The sequence below is a fragment of the Engystomops pustulosus genome, chromosome 5 (assembly GCF_040894005.1).
Source record: "Engystomops pustulosus chromosome 5, aEngPut4.maternal, whole genome shotgun sequence".
NCBI lineage: Eukaryota > Metazoa > Chordata > Amphibia > Anura > Leptodactylidae > Engystomops > Engystomops pustulosus.
The window spans coordinates 138,486,022-138,507,892 of NC_092415.1; positions in this window are offsets into that span (position 1 = coordinate 138,486,022).

The window sequence follows — 21,871 nt, forward strand, 5'->3', positions numbered from 1 at the left end:
TATTTTTAGGACTGTACGACCTTTTGATCACTTTTTATAGAATTTAAAATTTTTTTTAAAATGGCAAAAAAGTGCCAGTTTTGACGAGCCCTCTCCATGCATCGGAACGCGACCGCCCGCCGTGTATTCAGCTCTGTATTCGGTTAAAATAGCTCTGTGCACAGCAAGTCCTGGGCTGTCTGGGACTGCAAGAAGATACCTGGAATCCTCTCTGTTGATGGCCTGAGTGCCCACAGAAAGGGCTCTGAGTGCCACCTCTGCCACCCGTGCCATAGGTTCGCTACCATTGGCCTAGGGGTTAATTATTGTAAAAGAGAATCGGCTCTCTCACAGTCTTGCCTAAAAAGACATCCATGTATAAAGAATGTTACCAGAATGTCCTCCAAGAGCAACTTCTCCCAACCGTCCAAGAGCAGTTTGGTGATCAACCATGCCTTTTCCAGCATGATAGAGCACCTTGCCATAAAGCAAAGGTGATAACTAAATGCCTCAGGCAACAAAGCATAGAGATTTTGGGTCCATGGCCCGGAAACTCCCCAGGTCTTAATCCCATTGAGAACTTGTGGTCAATCATTGAGAGACGTGTGGACAAACAAAAACCAACACATTGGGGGTCATTTACTAAGGGCCTGAATCACGTTTTTCCAGCAGCTTACCCGAATTTTTCAGTTTTGCGCCGATTTTTGCTGAATTGCCCCGGGTTTTTGGCGCACACGATCGGATTGTGGTGCATCGGCGCCAGTGTGCACGCGAAGGAAATCAGTGGCGTGGCGAAAACCCGACGTATTTGGAAAAACCGCCGCATTTTGAAAAAAAAAATTTGTCGCTTGACACGCGCTTATCTGCACCCAGCGTGGGACGGGGACCGTCAGTGCAGCAGCGACACCTAGTGGACATCGGGGGAACTACCTTAGTGAATCGCCGGAAGACCCGAATCCTACACACAGAACGCTCCGCTGGATCGCGAATGGACTGGGTAAGTAAATCTGCCCCATTGTGACAAAATGCAATCATTGATTGTGCAAGAATGGACTGCTATCAGTCAGGATTTGGTCCAGAAGTTGATTGAGAGTATACCAGAGAGAGTTGCAGATAGTGACTTGCTGCATTAACTCATTATGTCAATAAAAGCTTTTGTTACAGAAATAAAAGTGTAATCATATTAGGAGTATGTGATAAAAACATCTGACAAACACACATAAAAACCAGAGGGCAACAGATCATGTGAAAATATAATATTTGTGTAATTCTCAAAACTTATGGCCATGACTGCATATTATTGTACACTCCCTTACACAATGGTACCCCAAATAAAATTTATATATCCATAAAACAAGCTAATGTGATAACAAAAGTCACTTTTAGATGTGGGCCATTTTATTAGCTTCGCGTCCTCTTTGGTTCATAAGATTTTGAGTAAGAACACCATAACATACGGTAGTTATAAATAATGGAGGATGGTGTAAAGTAATAACTTTATTCATAAACGTGTGTGTTTTTTGTGGTACATATAACTTTATGGACATGTTCTGGGTTGCGGTGTTGCACCTTCCTGACACAGCCCTTTTTTTTTTAAATCTGACATGTGTCACTCTAAGTGGTCATAACTTTGGAACACTTTAACATATCCAGGTGAATTTTGAGATGGTTTTTAGTAACAAATTGTACATGTTGGTTGAGAAATGTAAGTATTTATTTATTAAATAAATGAAAATTTGGTCCAAATTCTTTCCAAAGTTTTCCAAAAGGTTTCTACTTTTTGGAAAGTTAGTCATGTAACCAAAATAACTTCAAAGGCAACATTTAGTTTTAGTTAGAAATGACTTTATAAGACCTACCGTATATACTCGTGTGTAAGCCAAGTTTTTCAGCACAAAAAATGTACTGAAAAAACTCCCCTCGGCTTATACACGAGTCAAGTTTGCGACACCGCCGCATCATAGTGTGCGCCCGCCGCAGATCGCATGGATGCAACTCTGCCGGCGAGAGAGCAGAGAAGAAAGAAGAGTGAAGAGGAGCCGCCGGGAGCCGCGCGCTGAACATCGGGACCCGCGCCAACGATCCGGACACCGGAGGGTGAGTATTAAGTTTTTGGGGTTTTTTGGCAGGGGGCTGCCTGTATACTACATTGGAGGTGCTGCCTGACTGTATACTACATTGGGGGGGCTGCCTGGCTGTATACTACATTGGGGGGGCCGCCTGGCTGTATACTATATTGGGGGGCTGCCTGGCTGTATACTATATTGGGGGGGCTGCCTGGCTGTATACTACATTTGGGGGGCTGCCTGGCTGTATACTATATTGGGGGGCTTCCTGGCTGTATACTACATTGGGGGGGCTGCCTGGCTGTATACTATATTGGGGGGGGGCTGCCTGGCTGTATACTACATTTAAGGGGCTGCCTGGCTGTATACTATATTGGGGGGCTGCCTGGTTGTATACTATATTGGGGGGCTGCCTAGCTGTATACTACATTTGGGGGGCTGGCTGGCTGTATGCTACATTGGGGGGGCTGGCTGGCTGTATGCTACATGGGGCTGGCTGGCTGTATACTACACCCTTGGCTTATACTCGAGTCAATAGGTTTTCCCAGTTTTTGGTGATAAAATTAGGGGTCTCGGCTTATACTCGGGTCGGCTTATACTCGAGTATATACGGTATTTGACAGAAAACCCCCACATTGACACCATTTTAGAAAATGCTCCCCTCAAAATATTCAAAACAACCTTTGGGAAGTTTGTTAACCCTATGAGTGTTTCATGAGGTTAAAAATTAAATGGAAGTGAAATTACAGATATGTAATTTTATCTAACAATATATTTATTGAACACTAAAATTGCCAGTTGTACTCCCCCTTTAGCTTTACCAGGTGGATGTGACAGGGAACATACCTTACCCGCCTTTTGTAGTTAAGTCCTGAAATCCTTTACATGTGTCAGGATGCGTTTAGAGAGCCCTAGTGGTACCAAAACAGAAAGGAACCCCAACAAATGTCATCATTTTGGAAAGTACACCCCTTGAAGAATTTAGCAAGGTGTAATATGTGTATTTGCCCATAAAGGTGTTTGATTTAAGTAGGCACGAAAAAGGTGAACATTTACCTTCAATTTTTTATAGCCACAGGGGATAAAAAATGTAATAACCCCAAAATAAAACTATTTCATCCTTGTGTAGAAGTGTAGAACCCTAATTTTGCAATGTTTAATATATACAGGCAGTCCCCGGGTTACGTACAAGATAGGGTCCAGAGGTTTGTTCTTAAGTTGAATTTGTATGTAAGTCGAAACTGTATATTTTATAATTGTAGATCCAGACAAAAAAAAAATTTGGCCCCAGTGACAATTGTAGTTTAAACATTTTTTGCTGTAATGGAACCAATGATTATCAATAAAGCTTCTTCACAGACACCTTACAGCTGATTATTGCAATCTGGGACTATAGTAAAGCATCCAGAGAGCTTCACCAAAGGTCAGGGGGGTCTGTCTGTAACTATGGGTTGTCTGTAAGTCGGGTGTCCTTAAGTAGGGGACCGCCTGTATATTTGCCCCTACAGGTATATGATCCATTTAGGCCCTAAAAAGGAAAAAGGTGAAATGGTCAATTTTACCCCTAAATTTTTGTAAACCACAATAGATAAAAGATTCAATAACCCCCAAAAATGTGTAAAACGATTTCTCTTGAGTGTACCCAACATGTGCATATAAACTGTTGCACACCCATTGGAGAATTTAGCATGTGCAATGGATGCTAAATATGGAAATTGCAATCATATCTGGAAAGTTTTGTGCCCGTTATGCGACTGTGAAATGTCAGCTCTCTGATTAGGAAGCCATGTTTCCTAACGTGAGAAAGAACCCTACATCCTAAACAATGGGAAGGGGTTTATATGTAGCCACATAAGGCAAAGAGGATTGAATGTTCAAAGTTTCACTCAACGTTCACAAAATATAAGGCAATCAGAGAGCAAGTGGGTTAAAAACATGAACATTAGTTGATATCATCCCTTATCATAATTCAGTAACATATAAAGTCAATATTTACATTATCTGTGAGGTGCAGCAGCTCCTGTGTGCAGCATCCTCCAAATTCTCCCTGCAGCCTGATGGCTAAGAATCTGGAAGGGGGGAGGGGCACACTTCAGATGGCTATATCTTTGGCTCTGTGGCTCCATTTATTTTTCCCATAAAAGAGAAGAATCTTCTCTTTCATATGAATTTAAATTTGTGTTTCTAGGTGTCAGGAAACCAGAGATATTAACTGTTCAAGTGGCGGCGGGAGTGATTTTTATATATAAAAAGCGTACCAGAAGTTCTCACTTTAAATGTGAATATCTCCGGTCTCCTGTGTTTCTAGGTGCTACAGAGCCGATGTCATAGCCCTCTGAAGAGAGGAAGTATAACATACTGTACGTCCTTGGCTATGCATATGCAAACCTGTGAGGACGTATGAGATCCTTGGCAGGAAAAGGGTTAATTCATCTGCCATATACTACTTCTATTGATTGCTATAAAAATGTGTGAAGATAATTTACCAAAAATATAGCCATGTTAGCTGTCCTTAGACAAATGAAATGTCTGTGAAATTATAGGAGACATCTCTGTATTCATACACATTTCCTGTCTCTTCTGTATGACCACTGACTTCTACCAGCGGGATCTTGTAATTGTTAAGGAAAACCTGTCAGGTAGATTTGGGACATTAAACCGCCCACAGGTCCTTATGGTGTTTATACTTATCCAGATGTGAGTACCATCAAACACACACATACATGTATACACTCATAAACACATTTATGTAGTCATGCATACAGTATAAACACACATACAGTTTATATATATGTATATATATGTATATGTTTATACTTATTTTTAGCCCATCGTGGTATCAGCTCCCATTCATATGTCTGAGCCTAACAGATGACGATATTCAATTTTTTGTATATGTATATAATTATTCTTGGTCAATGGGCCTTCAAGTATATGACACTCTATGGAGACTAAAAATATGCAATTTATAGGTAGGTTATAGGAATGCAGAAAAAGTAAAGCCTTCATTCAGACCTTTCGGACTTAAGCATTCTAAACGTTCAATCCATCGAGCTTCTAACTGGAGCAGTAGTTTGTCTATATTTCCCTTCCGGGGACCTATCTTTATTTGGTCTATGGCCCAAAATTTTAAATGATTCATATTTCCTCCATGTTTTGATTTTACATGTTTCGCCAAGGATGTTTCCTTATCTGTTCTAATTGTACTGAGATGTGCTGATATTCTCCTTCTCAACTCCTGGACTGTTTTTCCCACGTATATTTTAGGACAAGCACACTGTGCTATATAGATCACATTAGTGCTCTTACAGTTCAGGAACTTTCGGATAGTATACGTCTTACTGTTGACCGAGAATTCTTTTAGTTTTATCATATATTTACAAAAACTACAATCTCCGCATGGATAAGAACCAAATAGTGATTTTGTTAGCCACGTTTCTTTCTGGTTATACCTTGGTTCAAAGTGACTATGGACCAAAGTGTCCCTGATATTTTTGCCCTGACTGTAGGTGATGCTTGGTCTGTTGCTGATTACATTCCTAAGGTCGTCATCCGACTGTAGAATTGGCCAGTACTTGTTTAAGATGTTAAGGATGTCTCCAGTCCGGGAATCAAAGGTCCCTATACACCGTACTAACTTCTCCTTTTCTTGTTTCCTTCTTGGTTCGGAAATTAGACTGTCTCTGTTTGTTTGTTTGGCCCTCCTGTAGGCTCGTTTCAGACACTTTCTTGGATAGCCCTTGTCAAGAAATCGTCTGTACAATATTTTGGATTCAGTCTCAAACGCTTCAACTGATGAACAGTTCCGTTTGGCTCTTAGATATTGTCCAATCTGGATTCCCTGTTTCAAAGGCTTCGGGTGCCAGCTATCCCAGTTTAACAAACTATTAGTTGATGTACTTTTTCGATAAACTGCAGTTTCCAAGTCACCAAGGTGATTTATGCTGATTGTTAGGTCCAGGAAATTAATTTTAGATGCATCAATCTCCAGTGTAAATCTCATACCTATATCATTATTATTCAAAGTATCCACCATTCTGTGAAACGTTTCCTCATCCCCATCCCAGAGGATGAGGACGTCATCTATATAACGGCCCCAAAATAAAATGTGATCCGTGTATGATGTATTCTCCTCACTGAAAACATAAACAGATTCCCACCACCCAAGAAATAAGTTCGCGTAAGTAGGTGCGCAGATAGTGCCCATGGCGGTACCCTTCACCTGATGGTAAAAGGTACCGCCAAACAAAAAGTAATTGTGTGATAATAGAAAATCAAGGAGTGTCAGGGTTAAGTAATTGTGATCCGTCAATTGTGTCCCTTTGGTGTCCAAAAAACTTTTGACTGCAGTTATGCCCAGATGATGTATAATGTTTGAATATAAGCCCTCTACATCGAGGCTGGCTAAAAATGTTCCAGGGGGTACCCCAATGTCTTGTATTTTATTTATCACATCCTTCGTATATATGTATATGCATGCATATACTGCATATAAACAGCATACACACAAAAACATGCAGCAGATACACACACGTATACAGCTACACATCAAAGATACAGTTTAAACACACAGTACAGTATATATACATCATACACACATACAATATACACATGGCAAGGCATGCCCACTGGCCTATTAACATGGCGGGACCTGGTTGCTACGGTGGTACAGGGCTGAACAGGAATGTGCCATTCATGTATTTCTATAGGTAACCCTGCTTGCCCCACAGCCTCTCTCATTTATGTCCCAGATGTAACTGTCCCCCCCACCCCCAGGGGACTATGGGGCCACAGCCTATCAGAGATATGTACCTGATCACCCAGGCCCCCAGCATCTGCTCTCATTGGGCCTCAGCTCTCACAGGGACAGGCCAGATTCTCACATATATGTCCCTGATGTAACTGCTTATTAGTGAGACCCCACTCACAAGTATTATACAGCAGTCCAGACCACAATTAGGCTCAGTCTGGAACAGCTCCAGCCTCTCAGCACTGCAGTCAGATGAGATAAGAAGTGGGCGGGGCTTAGCCATGGTAGCTCCACCCACCTATGTCCCGGGATTCAGGTACAACCTCCGGTCTGTGTATACAGCACTGTCATGCTGCAAGGTGCCTCCTGCTAAAGCCACTCCTCCCTCACTGACTATTCATGAGAGTATCAGGTACGGAGAAGCACGGGCGCGGAGGCGTGGCCAAGTCCCTGCTGATCGTAGCCTCCTACAGGCACCGCGTCCCGGCGTTTATAAGGAGCTACGCTCAGCGGGTACATAGGAGGATGGGTCTGGGGGCACGGAATGAATACATTATGATGACTCACCCCTGTCGTGTCCACGGGCCCATTAACATGGCGGGCCCCGTAGCAACTGCTACGGCTGCTACGGTGGTAGTTACGCAACTGAGTAGTAGCATAGATCTGTGGTCATATATACAGGAAAGGAGTAGCAGTATTGATCTGTACTCTGTGGAAGATTTGGCCCGGTAGAGACCGTGGTAGCGGGGTGCTGTGATGCAGTTCAAGACAGTGACACCAGGATACAGTCCAAACAGGTCTTGCCTGCGTTTATTGCAGCAAAATAAACCAGCCTTTACATTCAGGTATTTGAATAAACAAACAAAAAAAACCTACCCGTCAGGGTACTAACTATACAAGTAGTCCCCTACCTCACACTATACAGAGATCACGTGGCTGCTCCAGACACAGAGGTCAGGGCTGTGTCCTCTCAGCCTCCTTCCACAGAGAGACAACCAACTCAACTCTGCTGAGTCAATTTATGCAGCCTCATTAGTCTGCACCCATCACCTGTGTCCAAGGTGCTGGACAAACCCACCTCAGCACTAAGGCCTTGCATAGAAGAAAAACCTAGGGGAAACATACCGCCCATCCACAGTTAACCCCTTCAGTGTCTCACATACCCTCCCCCTCTGTTTGACCCTGTGGGGACGAACACTTTTGGCCATCAGACAGTGGGTACGGGATAGGGCATCGGCATTCCCATGCAGCTTTCCTGCTCGATGTTCCACCGTGAATTTAAAATTCTGGAGCATGAGGAACCACCTTGTGACCCTGGCGTTCCTCTCCTTGGCCTGACTCATCCAGGTTAGGGGAGAGTGATCAGTCACTAGTGTAAACTGCCGCCCTACCAAATAATACCTCAGGGATTCCAGAGCCCATTTGATCGCCAAGCACTCCCTCTCAACTATACTGTAGTTCTTTTCAGGAGGTGTGAGCTTGCGGCTCAGGAATGTTACAGGATGTTCCTCACCCCCCACTACTTGGGACAGGACAGCCCCCAAGCCCACGTCAGAAGCGTCAGTCTGTACAATAAAGGTCTTGGTGAAGTTAGGGGTGATCAGTACCGGTCCCTCACACAAAACCGTCTTAAGTCGCTGAAACGCCCCCTCAGCCTCTTCACTCCACTTTACCATCACCGCCCTGCTACCCTTAGTCAGGTCAGTCAGGGGTGCCGCTATTGTCGCAAAATCGGGGATAAATCGGCGATAATAGCCCACTATGCCCAGAAAAGCCCTCACTTGCTTCTTGCTCAAAGGTCGTGGCCACTGCTGGATCGCCTCTACTTTATTTACTTGGGGTTTGATGACCCCTCGCCCAATACGGTACCCCAGGTAACGGGCCTCTTCCAGACCAGTGCACACTTTTGGGGGTTCGCTGTCAGCCCTGCTGCCCTCAGGGAGTCTACCACTGCTTGTACTTTGGCTAGATGACTCTCCCAGTCGTTACTATAGACTATGATGTCATCCAAGTAGGCCGAGGCATAACTCCGGTGAGGTTTTAGCACGAGATCCATTAACCTCTGGAATGTGGCGGGAGCCCCATGTAGCCCAAAGGGGAGTACCACGTACTGAAAAAGCCCATCAGGGGTAACAAAAGCGGTCTTCTCTTTAGCCCTGTCAGTCAGGGGTACCTGCCAATACCCTTTCGTCAGGTCAAGGGTGGAGAAGAACCTAGCCTGTCCAAGTCGTTCTATCAACTCGTCAACCCTGGGCATGGGATAGGAGTCAAATTTGGACACCTTGTTCAACTTCCTAAAATCATTGCAGAACCGTAGGGAACCATCAGGTTTGGGAATCAACACAATAGGACTCGACCAGTCACTTTTAGATTCCTCGATAACCCCCAGGTCTAACATCTGCCTGACTTCTTCGGATATGGCAAGCCGGCACGCTTCAGGGACCCGGTAGGGTTTTTGGTGTACCCGGATGTGGGGTTCGGTTATGATGTCATGCTTGATGACTGAAGTACGTCCCGGTAACTTAGAGAACACATCTACATTTCGGAGCACAAACTCCTTCGCTTCCTGAATCTGGGCCCTGGAGAGGAACTCCGAGATCCGTACTTCAGGCACCTTGGCATCGGGTACACCTACCTCCGGTGTCCCCTTCTTGGAGACAGACGCCTTCTCTACTCCCATGGCCACCAGGGACTCTCTTTCCCTCCATGGCTTTAGGAGGTTCACGTGGTATATCTGTTCGGGTTTCCTCCTCCCCGGCTGAGATACCCTGTAGGTTACCTTCCCCACTCTCTCCATGACCTCATATGGTCCTTGCCATTTGGCCAGGAACTTGCTCTTTACGGTGGGCACCAGAACTAGCACTCTGTCGCCTGGGTTAAAGGTCCTGAGTCTGGCTGACCTATTGTAGACCCTAGACTGGGCCTCTTGTGCCCTTGTCATGTGCTCCTTTACAAGGGGCATTACCGCCGCTATGCGGTCCTGCATAAGGGAGACGTGTTCTATCACACTACGGTGGGGAGTCCTCTCCTGTTCCCAGGTCTCCTTGGCTACATCCAAAAGCCCACGTGGGGAACGGCCATATAACAGCTCAAATGGTGAGAAACCCGTGGAGGACTGGGGAACTTCCCGTATGGCAAACATCAAATAGGGTAACAAACAATCCCAGTCCTTCCCATCTTTGCTGACCACCCTCTTAAGCATCCCCTTCAAGGTCTTATTAAACCTCTCGACCAAGCCATCTGTCTGAGGATGATACACAGAGGTGCGGAGCTGTTTTACCTGTAGTAACTTGCACATCTCCTTCATTACCCTAGACATGAATGGGGTACCCTGGTCAGTCAATGTAATAAAAATCGTATTGAATATTATATCTTTCCCGCGTACTTTAGTTTGTTCTTCCAAAAATACCTTACTTAGGTGAATTCAGGACTCAGGATAATTATTATAAAAAGTTACGTTTATTGTCGTCGTCCAGGTTGCAGAATACAGAATACTTGTGCAGATTATTAGTCATGTGATAAAGTCAGTCAGTCCATGAAATTATGTTCTGGAGAAGGTTTCATCATCTTGTGTTGGTCTTTCTTCCTTCGTTCTTTCATCTCCATCTTGTGTCCTTAAATCTCCTCCATATGTCAGCGTGTGAGAGCGAGCTTGGTGTGTGTGATATGCTCAATGTGCCATCCCCCTTGGACAGAGTCACTTATAAAGAGTACAGTCCTATAGAGTTGCATTGTGAGCCAAACTCATCCATTGGCCTTGTCCATAACCATATATGGTAACATTCCTTTATGACCAGCTAACACAGAGACCATTATATGGTAAAGGATAACTAATGCCATGTGATAGGATGTGGTTGGGGGAAGGTTGCTTCCTTCCATAGGTTTTTTAGGTATATGTCAAGAATGTACATACAACACCAATGCTGCCCATATATGGTCCTGATCTTTCACTCATGATTATTTCCCACTTACTCTCCATTTGTATTTTGTACTCTTGAGTACATTTTCACACCCAAATTAGAATATTGTTCATCAATAATATTTAACATTTCCCCCTCTTGAGGGTGAGATACATCTGTTTGATCCCTCAAAATACAATAACAATATTCAAATATATTATAAATCATTGGATGATCTTCCTTTTGTTTAGAATGTCTGTAATAATTAATTGTCCTTATAAGAATATCAATCAATATTAACTCATTTCTACAAATTATGATATTAATAAATGTTATGGTGTACTGTGATCAAAATACAAATAAATTGATAGACTATACTAAATCTAAACTAGATGAAGCTTCTTGTCATCTTCTTATGGTCATCATCTTCTTGTCCAGTAGAAGGATTAGTTACACCGTCTTTAGTATGTAGATGCCTTATTATTACTATTGATAGATTATTATGTGCAGAAAACTTTAATTACATTTCCTTGTTGTTAGTTTCTTCCAGTATACAGCACAAAGTCTTAGAAAGATATAGATGTAAAATCAAAATCTTCAGAAGGAACATGTACTTATGATATCAGTACAGCAGTCACCTCCTTGGAACTTACTTGAATATGTCATTTGAGTTCCCCTGGGATTCATCAGTGCTTCTTCACTGAAACAACTGTGATAGCAATGTAAGGGTTAACATTGACAATGATCCCTTCAATAACAGAATGTAATCTTAGTCAAAGTATAGCAGTCCTTAGTCGCAGTTGTATCAATAACCCTTTTCTCACTGGGTTAATGACATCTTTGACCAAAACAATCTTGATAATAACTCAGTACATCTGGATGTATCTCAATAATAATAATCAGCTGCCATTCATTCAGTGATAACATAGTCCATCTGATAAGTCCATAACGTGTAACATTAGCACCTTCATATTGTTACCTAAGACATATGCACATCAATTCTTTACCTTCATGGAATTTATAGCACTGGAAATTGTGTCAGTCTTTGATCCATAATAAATCTCAAAGTCTTTTCCAATTATTTGGAGACTTGATTGAAGACATCTTCTATTGCCCTAAATCTACACCAAAATCGGTGATTATACCTAACTTATAACGATCACAGTGAACCATATCATTCATTTTTGTTACTAATATCTAATATAACATTGTTTATTAAATACTGCTTAAAATAACAAATATTATCAATAATAACTATCACATTAATATTGACAAATGTTAGGAATCCTGTTGGATTTCCGGTACATCATGTGATTCCTTATTAATTGAATTCAAGAAGAAGAGCCATTTATTTAATTAATACCTTAAGATTACCCTAATACCTTTAATCAAATATGCATATAACCCAAATATTTATTTAATCACACTTCAATGTTCCATTCTTTTTCATAACACCCATTTTGTCTTTTGAATGAAAACCATACTCTTACTGTATTGCATATTGTAATGTTCCCAAATGCAATATCCTACCCTTATTCTTTAATTCCAAACTTTCCATAAATCCCCTCATACTGAATTTAGTATGGATAACCCTTCACATATATTATTCATCCCCGTCAACCAATGAACCTTCAGTTACTCAGAATATTAAACTGATGCTTTGTCAGTGATCTTACTCCATGTATTATACCATAGACCCTTCTTAACTGAAACATAATCCTACTGAATCTCTGTGGGTAAGCATCCTTGTAATATTATAGATGGTCACTCATTGCATATTTTGTAAAATAAACCCAAATTTGACATATTTTGTCAAACAAACCCAAAAAATAAAGATACATCACGTATGTTCCCTTAATTTACATGTATAACATTGTGTGTATGTATAGAAATGTACGTGTTATGTGTGTACGTTTATGTAAACCATAGAAAAACAATTAAAATAAAAGTAAAATCCCCAAAACTTAAATCCATAAATAGATTAATAAACCAATGAAAAACAAATTAATAATATTCCATCACATGTCATTTTTCCTACTACCATAGATAGTAACCATAGTTACATTGCTGCCATTGATGATTCATTGCAGCTGCCATCATCACTGAGAGTCTTCACACATTCCTCATATACTGATGTAAATGGACTTGTTCATTGTCCATTAATGAACCCTTAAATTTACCATTTACCATTGTATTTAACCAGAATTTTACTTTAGACATGAAGTACTTCATTATGGACAACAAATAACATAAAAGACAAACAATTTTTATTCTCAGGCCTGACAATAGACGTCACAGATCTGCAGATCACAGGATACAACAAACACAGACACACATAGACAATGATACGTATATACGTATGGCCAAAGCTCAAGATATTAGCTTGTGTTAGTCATGCTCATGCAGAAGAGTAAACCAGGCAGCAGCATCTGTGTATGATGTAAAAGTTACACATTGTTTAATTTTATACAATCATTTTATCTCTAATTGATTATTTCTCTTATTCAATCACTGTAATCCATATCTCTATCATATTAACATCAGGAGATCTTTACTGCATTGCTGCTTCTTTCCTGTATCTTTTTGAAGAAAAAATAGGAACAATGTTAAAAATGTATTCAATCCAACAATACAGGCAGTCCCCGGGTTACATACAAGATAGGGACTGTAGGTTTGTTCTTAAGTTGAATTTGTATGTAAGTCGAAACTGTATATTTTATCATTGTAGTTCCCGACAATTTTTTTTTTTTGCCCCAGTGACAATTGGAGTTTCAAATTTTTTTGCTGTAATAGGACCAAGAATTATCAATAAAGCTTCATTGCAGACAATTTTAAGATGATTATTGCAGTCTGGGACTATTTTAAAGCATCCAGAGAGCTTCACCAGAGGTCACAGTGGGCAGAGGGGTCTGTCTGTAACTATGGGTTGTCTGTAAGTCGGGTGTCCTTAAGTAGGGGACCGCCTGTAATTTTAAATATTGAGAGTTAGATGAATAAATGCTTAACTAAGACTTTACAAACTAAAACATGATACTGCTATCATATTACCTTATTCAGGCCTATGTATAACATCATGTATGACACTACTTGGCCCATATATAAAAAATAGAATAATGTGCACAATACACTGATTGTTCATCATATTGTCACATAAATCCCAGAACTATATTTTTTGTTCCGTCAAACTCCTTATCTTAAAACCATGTCCATTACCAAGCCATAGTCATTATACCAATAGTAGTCGGTAGTATACAGGGGTATATTCTCAGCCAATACCCAACCCATGTCTAAAAATCTTGCCCTCTAGAATATCATTGAATATCCTCATCAATGTGTCCTTCCTATGATACATGGATTTGGTGGATTCATTCATAAATTCACAATACTGCATTTTGTCTAATTTAGTCTCCATGACTGAGGAGACATCACATGTGGGGACTTCCTTCTCCTGAATATTTTTAGCTTTGTTTACCAAAGCCTTGGATATGTCTGATGATCTATCCTGTACATCTGGCCTTTTCTCTTCTCTGATTACATTGTCTTTACAATTAGACAATTCACACGGAATGATTTCTTTACTTACAACAGGTAACAGGGAATTACTAGGTGGAGCAGATTGAGTAATCATGTTGTAAGGTTTCCTTGCTACATGCAGATTTCTACGCTCCTCATAGACTTTGTCCCACTTTCTCCTTGGAGTATATACCCTTCTTCTAGGAGTATATACTTCTTGTGTTCGCTCAGGCAGGGTTCTCTTGTATGACTTTCTGTAACCATCTGCCTCTGTTCTCTCTATACTCTCTCTCTGATTTTGTGATTTGTTCTTTCTCTGATACTTTCTAATATTATCTAAAAATTTTGTAGCATCTAATAAAGAAGATTGATCTGAAGCAAATACAAGTGCAGCAGCAGTAAGGAATGTAAATTTCTTAATAAATTCTCTCACTATTGAGCGAGGATTACAAATTCCAATTGCTTTACACGTTCTCTCAAACATTGACATAAATGAGAAGGTACATTCCTTTCTACCAATTTTCATTTCGTGTAAAATCTCATATGTGGGAATGCTGTCACTTGTAGTGCACCAGAGTAACTTCTTTAATCTGTCTACGTCATTGTCATGTGACCACTCACTAGACTCGTTATCAAGTAAATCTTCTGATTCTAATCGTCTAGAAAACTTTAGAGGAAGCCAAATTTTAAACAACTGATTTTTCTGTTCATTTGATAAATCAAATTTCTCCACAAAACTCTCAAAGATTTCATGATTCCTGCACACATGGATTTTTTCATCATATGTGGGAACCTCTTTGCTCAGAATTAATAAATGCTTCTGCATTTTTAACTTTAAACTGGATTCTTTCATCTCCAATATCTGTCTCTGAAAAGACCCTTCCATGTCTGTAGACACAGAGTCACCTCCAGCAGAGAGAACACAGACCTGTCCCTGGTCACTCTGCTGAGTTACATCATCACATGTATTACCTGCACGATCCATCTCCTCATAGGTCACATTATCTGTATTAAGAGTAGAACTAGTGCTCCTGACTATGGATCTGTCTAGCACTGCCTGATGATAGACTTTTACCATCTGCAGAATGTTCCTCAATTTCTCTTTGTCTTTACTGACAGATACACGTTTACTTTCTATCTTTTTATTCTCCTTTACGCATTCATCATATAAACTCAACCAAACAGTTTCTAGATCTGACTGATCACTAGGCACAAACTTAAACTCTAAGTTACATTTCTTAGTAAAAGAATCAATGATTTCCATACTTACAACCTTGGATCCTGACACTTATTGTCCTCCTGAGGCCGCCGTCTGTTGTACGTCTGGGAAAGATCTCGTGCATCACTCTTCTAGATTCCTCTTTGTTGATTTTCTCTGACACTTGCAAAAACATGAGAGTCAATTGGAATTCCCCCCTTTGCAAGTGTTAGGAGAATATAAAAAAATGTAAAAAACAAAGTCGTAGGCTGGCCCGCCAAATGTAATAAAAATCGTATTGAATATTATATCTTTCCCGCGTACTTTAGTTTGTTCTTCCAAAAATACCTTACTTAGGTGAATTCAGGACTCAGGATAATTATTATAAAAAGTTACGTTTATTGTCGTCGTCCAGGTTGCAGAATACAGAATACTTGTGCAGATTATTAGTCATGTGATAAAGTCAGTCAGTCCATGAAATTATGTTCTGGAGAAGGTTTCATCATCTTGTGTTGGTCTTTCTTCCTTCGTTCTTTCATCTCCATCTTGTGTCCTTAAATCTCCTCCATATGTCAGCGTGTGAGAGCGAGCTTGGTGTGTGTGATATGCTCAATGTGCCATCCCCCTTGGACAGAGTCACTTATAAAGAGTACAGTCCTATAGAGTTGCATTGTGAGCCAAACTCATCCATTGGCCTTGTCCATAACCATATATGGTAACATTCCTTTATGACCAGCTAACACAGAGACCATTATATGGTAAAGGATAACTAATGCCATGTGATAGGATGTGGTTGGGGGAAGGTTGCTTCCTTCCATAGGTTTTTTAGGTATATGTCAAGAATGTACATACAACACCAATGCTGCCCATATATGGTCCTGATCTTTCACTCATGATTATTTCCCACTTACTCTCCATTTGTATTTTGTACTCTTGAGTACATTTTCACACCCAAATTAGAATATTGTTCATCAATAATATTTAACAGTCAAGATTTCCTTGGGGAGGCCTGTGCGGGAGAACACCTGGAACAGCTCCCTAGCAATATTTTTGGAGGAGGTGTTCCTTAATGGAATCGCCTCGGGATACCGCGTAGCGTAGTCCAGGATAACTAGGATGTATTGGTGCCCCCTGGAGGATTTGACTATGGGGCCAACCAGATCCATTGCAATCCGTTCAAAGGGCACTTCTATGATTGGTAGGGGGACCAAAGGACTCCTGAAGTGGGAGACCGGGGCAGTAAGTTGGCACTCAGGGCAGGAGCTACAATACCGGTTTACCTCCTCCCACACCCCGGGCCAGAAAAATCGCTGCAGGATCCTCTCTCGGGTCTTCTCAGCCCCTAAGTGCCCTCCCAGCACATGTTTGTGTGCCAACTCTAGCACCAGCCTACGGTGAGATTGGGGTACTACCAGTTGCTCAACCTCCTCACCCCGTATCTGGTCGACCCTGTACAACAGTTCCCCAATAATCACCATTCGGGGGTATATTTTATCAGCCCCTGGTATTTGGAGTACCCCATTTATCACCTTAACATTCTCCCGTGCCTTAACCAAGGTAGGGTCCTGTAGCTGTGCAGCCCCAAAATTTTAACGGGAAATCTCAAGGTCCAGCATGTCGGCCACCTCCTCGTGGCCCTCGACCTCACCAGCTAGGACCTCTAGGGGAGAGAATTCATCACATGGGGTCACCCCTACTGCTGGTGTGGGTACATCGGCCTCAAAGGGTTCAGGGGCCAAGGCCGGACATACCTGATGTCCATTATCTGCAACAGCACCTGAGGTGGGTCTTCGTCTCCAGAGGTCCCAAAACACCGGTAAGTCTCTGCCGATAATAGCCTCATGAAAAAGGGTCCCCACCACCCCCACTTCATGGGTAACAGTACCACAAGGGGTGTGTAGGTTGATGACAGCAGTGGGATATTCGCGAGTGTCCCCATGTATACACAACACTCCCACTCTCCGCCCACTGTATAGTCCCGGATCAACCAAAGTTCCCCGCACCAGGGTGACCAGACTCCCCGAGTCTAGCAAGGCTTCCACTGTGTGATCACCGATTGTGACCATGCATACTTGGGGTTCTGCATCCGTTACTGACTCAGCCGCCAGAACTGGTCGGGCAAACAGCGACACTCGCCGGGTCTGGTTGCAGTCCATTGGCTCCACTGACAGTGGACAGTTGGCAGCAATATGGCCCATTTCATGGCACCGCCAGCACTGGATACGGCCATGACCTCTGTCACGAGCCTCACTGGGTTTCTGGGTATCCACGCCCCCCAATGAACCCCCTCCCAACCTGACATGTCTCCCCTTTTCCACAGTAGCAGTCTTACCAGCTGGTTTGGTGACCCTGTCACTGGCACTGCTTCGTGTCGGAGAGGTAAGTAGAAGGTCCTCCGTAGCCCGATACCTCTCTACTAGGGACACAAGCTCCTCAGCTTTTGTGGGACCGGCCTGTCCAACCCACCGCTGGAGCCGAGAGGGCAGAGAACGGGTGAATTTGTCGAGGACCACTCTCTCTACCATCTGTGCTGGGGTGCAGTCCTCTGGTTGTATCCACTTCCGGACAAGATGGATCAGGTCATGCATTTGGGAGCGTGGGGGTAATTTTTCTGAGTAAGCCCACTGGTGGACCCGGCTGGAGCGAACTTGAATGGTGACCCCAAGACGAGCCAGAATCTCCGCCTTTAGCTGGGGGTACTTACGGGCCTCCGTTTCACTCAGGTCGTAGTAAGCCTTCTGCGACTCGCCGGTCAGGAACGGTGCCAGGACATCTGCCCACTGCTCAGCCGGTAACTCCTCTCGCTCAGCTACTCGCTCGAACACTGTGAGATACGCCTCCACGTAAAGCCTCTTGTACTGCAGCCCGTGCGGAACGCTGGACAACCGGGTACCCTTGTAGACCAGTATGGGACCCCTCAGTAGTCGTCGCTTGCTGTGCTGCCATAATGCCAGAAAACTTCTCCATCATCAGCTGGAACATGGCTCGGGACTCTTCCTGCTGCTGGCGGGACCTCTCCTCCTGCAGCTGGAACATGGCTTGCTGCTGACGGGACCTCTCCTCCTGCTGCTGGCGGGACCTCTCCTCCTGCTGCTGGAACATGGCTTGCTGCTGGCGGGACCTCTCCTCCTGCTGCTGGAGCATGGCTTGCTGCAGCTGCCGATTAGCCAGGGACTCTTCCTGCTGCTGCTGCCGATTAGCTCTGGCCTCCTCTTGCAGGTATTTAATAAAGTCCTCCATCTTGGCTTTATCCTGCACTTTCACCCAGGCCATGCAATGTTGCAGGATGTAGCAAGCCCTTCAGGTGTATGTCTTTTTGAACTGCCCGCAATCCGAAGCACCATATGTGGAAGATTTGGCCCGGTAGAGACCGTGGTAGCGGGGTGCTGTGATGCAGTTCAAGACAGTGACACCAGGATACAGTCCAAACAGGTCTTGCCTGCGTTTATTGCAGCAAAATAAACCAGCCTTTACATTCAGGTATTTGAATAAACAAACAAAAAAAACCTACCCGTCAGGGTACTAACTATACAAGTAGTCCCCTACCTCACACTATACAGAGATCACGTGGCTGCTCCAGACACAGAGGTCAGGGCTGTGTCCTCTCAGCCTCCTTCCACAGAGAGACAACCAACTCAACTCTGCTGAGTCAATTTATGCAGCCTCATTAGTCTGCACCCATCACCTGTGTCCAAGGTGCTGGACAAACCCACCTCAGCACTAAGGCCTTGCATAGAAGAAAAACCTAGGGGAAACATACCGCCCATCCACAGTTAACCCCTTCAGTGTCTCACAACTCATATATACAGAATAGGAGTAGTAGTTCTGATCTGTGCCCATATGAAAATGGGGTGAATCTTTAGTCCATTGCGACCGTTCGGTGATAGCGATCACCTTTATCAGGCATAACCATAGTGAAAACAAACCAGCTATTTAAGGATCAATGATGTATCCCATTGGTCAATACAATGTGCAAATAATTAGGGTCAAAATGACTCAAAACTAAACAAAATATACATAAACACATTTGTATAATATACATTAGACAGTGACTAAATCACGTAGTGACATTATACACGTAATACATAGTGTAAAGAGTCGTAGTACTGTGGATTAAAAACAGAGATCCCGCCTATCGGAGTTTGACCTGTCCCTTATCTCCTTAATTCATTCAAAAAAATTTTACCTTCATGCCACTCAAGATTGTTGGTCACTCATAGGACTACTTTCCTGACTGAAGAGAAAGAGCAGAAATCTAAGAGAAAAAATAATGCAGTATAATACATATTTCCCACAGGACTTGCTCCACCTACTATATAACATGCTGAAGTCAGGCAACATAGTATTTTGAAATTTAAACTTTGACAAAAGTGTTATCCTAAAATGAAAAAGTAAGGTTAAAGCGAAAACATTATTTTTATGTGTGAATGCTTACATTCTATTGGCCACAAGGGGGAGTAAAATATAATAAGTAATTGAAATAAAAATAAGTAATATTACATTTGGGTATGGACTAGAAATGTAGTCAAATGGTAAATTTAAGTCAAACTATTAGTTAGTGCAAGCAGCTAAAAGCTCAGAATCACTAAATAAGTTTTCATTTTTAAATTAATATCTTTTTTTAAATATTAGTTACAAATAAATAAATAAAATAGTAAATATATATTTTCCACATAATTGTTATATGCATCAAAAGTATTGACCATCTATTAGAAAAAACTTAATTCAACATTCCCTGGAAAGAGAATTCCTTGGGTTTTCTTTAAAAACTTTTTTTTCAACTTTCATGAATGATGGTACTTTATGTAACTAAAATTGTGTAGCATATTTTATATTTTTATTTTATTGTATAGCTCAATAATGCAAATTGTATCAAACCTGACTACAAAGGTTGAGGGCAGACTCACATTGGCGTTTTTTTTTTCACATCTGTGATTCATCACTGAACCCATTTTGGCTGATAGATTCACACAGATTGGTTTCCTCCACCTGGCTTCAGTGATTTTCCACTGATGTGTTACTGAACCATTCTTTTCAATGGGCTTTTTCACACATCAGTTTTGTTTCACTGATCAGTGGTCAATTCAGAACCTATTCTTTTTGTGTTCACTGATAGCAATGGATCAGCAGAAAAAAAAATGCAGTGTGAAAAAGCCCATTGAAAAGAATGGGTCAGTAAGGCATCATTAAAAATCACTGAAGCCAGTTAGAGGATACCAATCTGTGTGTGTCCTGAAGCCAAAATGTGTTCAGTAAAAGATCACTGTTGTGAAAAAAAAAATGCCAACGTGAAACCACCCTAAAATAGTGATTATGATACGAGGTTATGACCCTTCTGGATAAAAATAGCAATATCACACTATTGCATTTCTGCCATTATAATTGTTAGAAGACTAACTATGGATATTTTATTATATCTAATCAATAGCTCATTATGAGGGGAACAAAGTATGGGCCACATGTATCACTCGTTTTTTCTGTTGTTTTTGCGCCTTTTCATTCAGGCACACCGTTTTTGCGCCATTTTTGCGACTAAACGCCAAACTAGCCGCGCAGCAAAAATAACCAGCTTTCCTTCATCTATCTTACCAATCCAGATGTTTTGCTGCGCCTAATTATATTAACCACTTACGTTTTCATTTAGGCGCAAAAACGGGCGCAAAAACACTCCAGCCCGAAGGTGGCGTTAACTGAGAAGAAAGCACTGAGCCCCTTTGCAGAACAGCTCATTTCTAGCAGCAAAGCTCAGGCAGACACTAGAACATATAATAGATACATTAGATACACTGCAGACAGGAGCTGCAGACTCTATTTACAGTTCATCACCTTCTATTTACAAAACATTCTGCAAACTCCTGAGCTCAGAGCAAGAGAGAAAAGAACTTTGCAGAAGTTTGCAGAATGTTGCAGATACGACATACAAGTGTCCCCCATGTAATTCTGCACAGTATCTGAGGGGGATACTGTGCAGAATTACAGGGGTGCAGCAGGAGACCAGCACTGGGGGATCCCCTCCAGGAGAAGCCCCTGCTGAGGAGGTCACTGGGTGCAGGGTGTCACACACCTGGGTGCTGCTGTGAGTGTTATCTTCATTCTGGGCTGTGGGAGAAGCAGAGAGGAGCTTGTAGCAGGATCACATGTAAGTGCCTGAATCTAACATTGCGCCGAAATTGCGCCAAAATTGCGCCTAAACTGTTTTAAAGTAAAGTGATTAATAAGAGGCAGAAAATATACTTATCACAGATGGTTGTAGCTTGTGATAATTCTGGCAAAACAGTGCGCCAGAATTTAGGGGCAACTACTACACTTAGGCGCACAAAAGTGATAAATGTGGCCCATAATACAGACATTAGATACTCTGCAGACAGGAGCTGAAGACTCTGTGATCTCCTGTGATCTCCTCAGCAGTGGCTTCTTCTGGAGGGGATCCCCCAGTGCTGGTCTCCTGCTGCACCCCTGTAATTCT